Source organism: Palaemon carinicauda, chromosome 11 (genome assembly GCF_036898095.1).
Source record: "Palaemon carinicauda isolate YSFRI2023 chromosome 11, ASM3689809v2, whole genome shotgun sequence".
In the NCBI taxonomy this organism is placed as follows: Eukaryota; Metazoa; Arthropoda; class Malacostraca; order Decapoda; family Palaemonidae; genus Palaemon; species Palaemon carinicauda.
The window spans coordinates 50,459,846-50,464,845 of record NC_090735.1 but is presented as its reverse complement, the minus strand read 5'-3'; positions in this window follow the sequence as shown (position 1 = coordinate 50,464,845).

The following is a 5,000-nucleotide window of genomic DNA, read 5'->3' as shown; positions in this document are numbered from 1 at the left end:
TTCTCCCAGCTTGACGAGGGATTCAGCCGAGTTTGGCTGGTACTGCTAGGGTGCTACAGACCACCCTCCCCCGTTATCTACCACAAATGAAGCTTCATATGCTGAATCCCCTATTACCGCTACCTCAGCGGTCACTACGGCGACCGGAGGGAGCAGCAGGGCCTACTGGAACTGCGTCACAGTCGCTTGACATTCATTTTTATTTCTAGCTTGCTCCTTTGCTTCTCTTACATCTATCCTCCTATCACCCGGAGCTTTCTTCATTCCATCCATCCACCCAAACCTTGGCCTTCTTCTCGTACTTCTATTAATCCTGGTCCCGACCACGTATGCATCGTATCGCTTTATGAAGGAAGAAGTTAAATGTGTCCTTAGTAACTAGGAATAGATTCTATTTTCATTTTAAACGTTTCGCTATTGTATATGAAGTCTTCTTCTAATAATGCATACTAGATTTTGCTTTCTGGAAAAAAAAAAACAAGCCAGCATAGAATAGGCAAATAAATATTACTAAAGGAAGTACATTGTTCATAGCCCTAATAGAAACTCTTTAGATAGAGAAAACCTTTACATAGCTATTTGACTACGATAAACAAACGTTCACTCAATTCCAAACAACTTACATAATACTTCTGCCCAGAAGTCTTCAGAAGCACGTCGAACTCCTATTATTATTATTATTATCATTATTATTATTATTATTATTATTATTATTATTATTCTGGCCAAGCTACAACCCTAGTTGGAAAAGTAGGATGCAATAAGCCCAAGGGCTCCAATAGGGTAAAATAGCCCAGTGAGGAAAGGATATGAGGAAAATAAGGAAACAATATGAGAAGTTATAAACAACTGAAATAAGATATTTTATGAAAAGTATTAACATTAAAACAGATCTTTTATAAACAAACTATAAAAAGACTTATGTCAGCCTGTTCAACATCAAAAACATTTGCAGCAAATTTAAACTTGCGCCACTTACATCTATCTTGCGATAATTATACGTTTCTTTCATTCTTAGGACTTTTTTTCCAGTCTTCTACATCCTGTAATAAACATGTTTTAAGTAATCTTTCTCCTCTGTAACGCTTCTTATCTATAGAACTTTTTCATAGAATTTTCTCCTTGTACTTATATATTTATCCATCCTTTCCCTACATTAATTTCTCTCTCTCTCTCTCTCTCTCTCTCTCTCTCTCTCTCTCTCTCTCTCTCTCTCTCTCCCCAACCATTTCGCGGAACATGTTAACTGTAATCCTTTTGCATATACAGTATCTATTTGACTGCTCAATTACCTTTTCTGCTACTTATTTGCTTTCCCTTATACATTTTCTTTTTCACATTTCACACACTGGATTCTAATGTGATGAAATAAATCTTGAAATATTTACATTTATACACAGACATACAAACTGGCGCACACGAATTTACATACACACATACACACACGCACACCCATATATATATATGTGTATATATATATATATATATATATATATATATATATATATATATATATGTATATATATATATATATATATATATATATATATATATATATATATATATAGATAAATAAACATTTGTTTGTATGCGTATGCGTGTGTTTGAGAGAGAGAGAGAGAGAGAGAGAGAGAGAGAGAGAGAGAGAGAGAGAGAGAGAGAGAGAGAGAGCGCAATTGGTGAGATTTTGCCCATCAAATGCATATTCAGCTTGGCATCCCGTAAAAGGTATTAGGCGATGCAGATGAATGCATCTGATGTCGTACTGATGGAATTCAGCCTCCAAAACGTTCATCCCCTTTTTCTCGCTCTTTGCTTTGATTGGGTATTAACCTTTATGGCGTCCTCCCTCCTGGCTATTTCAAATCCGGAGCATCAAGCTGTTATTTACTAAAATGGATTCACCACGTTTTGTTCCTTTGTCCCCTTAGGGTTGATTTTAGCATTCTGAGATGCTCTCATACATCAAAGTATCTCGGCTATTTGTTATGAAAAAAAAAAATAGTCCATCTAATAGTATGAACAGTTGAACATAGGAATTCTTGTTACACCTCGCTCTGAAGAAGGGTTGCTGTGGCCTGATTGGTAACATCTCTGCCTGGTGTCTCCCAGTCGGGGGTTCGAGTCCCGCTCAGACTCGTTAGTGCCATTAGTGTCTGCAATCTTACCATCCTTGTGAGTTAAGGTTGGGGGATTTGGGGGATCCTATAGGTATATCTGCTGAGTCATCAGCAGCCACTGCCTGGCCCTCCATGGTCCTAGCTTGGGTGGAGAGGAGGCTTGGGCGCTGATCGTATAATAATATGGTCAGTCTCTAGGGCACTGTCCTGATTGTTAGGGCAATGTCACTGTCCCTTGCCTCTGCCATTCATGAGCGACCTTTAAAACCTTTAAAACGAATTCCTGTGTTTTGCCCCACCCACCACCATTGCCATCTCTCTCTCCACTATCTGTTTGGTTACTCGCCGCGAAGTAAGGGTATGACAGGGTACACTTTTCCAGAGTGAGGTGTGCCAAGGACTCCTGTGTCCAACTGTACCTATGTATGTATGTTATTGATATGTCACTTTTACTCGGGAAACGAGGTACTTCTGACCTGAAGCAAATAAGATTAGGATTTGTTATCTCAAGAATTATAGAATTGTCAGTACCTTTTGTATTTACTTCAATCGTATCGTCTCTTCAAAAAACAAATAAGGTTCATTTATAATGGATTTTATACAGCATTTTATTGTGTAGTTGGATCCAACAGTTACAAATGTGAGGTTTGCAATATTTTGAGTGGGCAATTTATTCCTGTTTAATGGAGTTGTCATCACTATGGTCTTCACGATTTGAAATAAAACTAGAACTGGAACTCGGTAGAGCACATACTTTCGCCAACGTCACGGTTGTTACCATGGTTATACAAACATATGTGATAGCAATGGCTGCGTGATGACGAAGCTGAACTTTTTTCTCAAGTTCATCGACCCCGCTGACCTTTGAATCCAAACCGCTAACCAGGGTAATGACGCCAATATATCATGTTGTTTATCACAAGATAGGCAATTGAATTGTTTGCATTTTGACACTAGTTTCATGTCAATCGGATAAAAATGTACTACCATTTAGAAAAGATCTTCTTTTCTAAATGGTAGTACATTTTTATGACCATTTCATGACCTTGACCTTGATCATGTATATCACAAGATAGACAATGAAATTGTGCACACTTTGAAACTGATTTCATGCAAATCGGATAAGAATTTACTATGATATAAAAAAATAGTTTTTGAGCTTTTCGTGTCCTTGGCCTTGACCTACGACCCAATCACTTCTAAAATCTATTCAAATTGTCCTTGGATCATGGCCAATCATTCCACCAAATTTCATGGATTCGTAGCAAAGAGACGGTTTTTACCTATTTGTAAACTTGACATATTTGCATGTGCTTTTGAAGTCAAAGGAGCTTCTCAGATTCATAGTCACTTTTTTCTTCTTTCCCTCTAACCTATGAGAGAGAGAGAGAGAGAGAGAGAGAGAGAGAGAGAGAGAGAGAGAGAGAGAGAGAGAGAGAGAGGGGGGGGGGGTGTCCTCCATGTATACTAGCAGTACCAGCCTCAAAACCACAGAAATCCAACCATTGTAATTTTTGCTTTAACTTCTTTATAACTCTCTTCTCACCCGTAATTTCCTTTATCTCTTTCTATCGTTCACGATTTTTTCCCCTACAAACAACAAGTCTGTAACCGTCTTGTTCACTTAGACGTATCATTGACAAAGCCACATGAAAATTTTATTTTTATTTTTTTCCCAGCATTTTTCAGGTACAAGGAATGTTTATTCCACCCTTTCTCTACCATGCATCATTTTCAAAAGCAAATTTCCTTTTCATCTTTCTACCACTCACGCTGAAACTCTAGTCTATCGCTCATCCTAAAAACTTGAGCTTTAACTCCTAAGGAAGTTTTCTCACTCCTTTTCCAACGACACTAAATATTTTCTATTTCCTTCCCGAGCTCTTCTACTTACCGGGACTTGCTGCTATACCTCTTTCCCTCCAACTGGAACAACGGGAACCAGATGGTTCTTAGGGGGCCGATGCCCTCCTCCCCTCAGTCATCTTCATTTTCGTTGATCTGAAAATAGACAGGGGTGCCTCCAAAAATAAAAAATGAAAAGGATTTGACAAATGAATAAAAGTTGCTGATATGCTTCATCCCTTTATCCCCAATCACCTACAAATAAAAGTTGCTTAATACCCTTTATCCCTTAAGCCTATATCACCTACAAACCAAAACGAGCCATCACCTACGGGCTGCAGTGTTGCAGATCCCGTGCTTAGCCCCAATGGCCAGGCAATCTGTAAGCAAGCAAGGAAGATCCCCAAATTACCTTCCTCTCTGGAAGAGACTGATCCCAATTACCTTCGTGTCTGGAAAAGACTGATCCCAATTTACCTCCGTCTCTAGAAAAGACTGATCCAAATTTACCTTCGTCTCTGTAAGAGACTGATACCAATTTACCCTCGTGTCTGGAAAAGACTGATCTACAATTTACCTTCATCTCTGTAAGAGACTGATACCAATTTACCTTCTTCTCTGGAAGAGACTGATCCAAATTACCTTCGTGTCTGGAAAAGACTGATCCCAATTTACCTTCGTCTCTAGAAAAGACTGATCCAAATTTACCTTCGTCTCTGTAAGAGACTGATACCAATTTACCTCCCTCTTTGGAAGAGACTGATCCCAATTTACCCTCGTGTCTGGAAAAGAATGATCCCAATTTACTTTTGTCCCTAGAAGAGACTGATCCCAATTTATATTCGTGTCTGGAAAAGAATGATCCAATTTACCTTTGTCTCTAGAAAAGACTGATCTCAATTTACCTTAGTCTCTAGAAGAGACCGATCTCAATTTACCTACCTTTGGTTCCGGAAAAGACTGATCTGTAATTTACTTTTGTCTTTGGAAAATGCTACATTTTGGTGAGCAATCCTCCCCCACATCAGTTTTCCA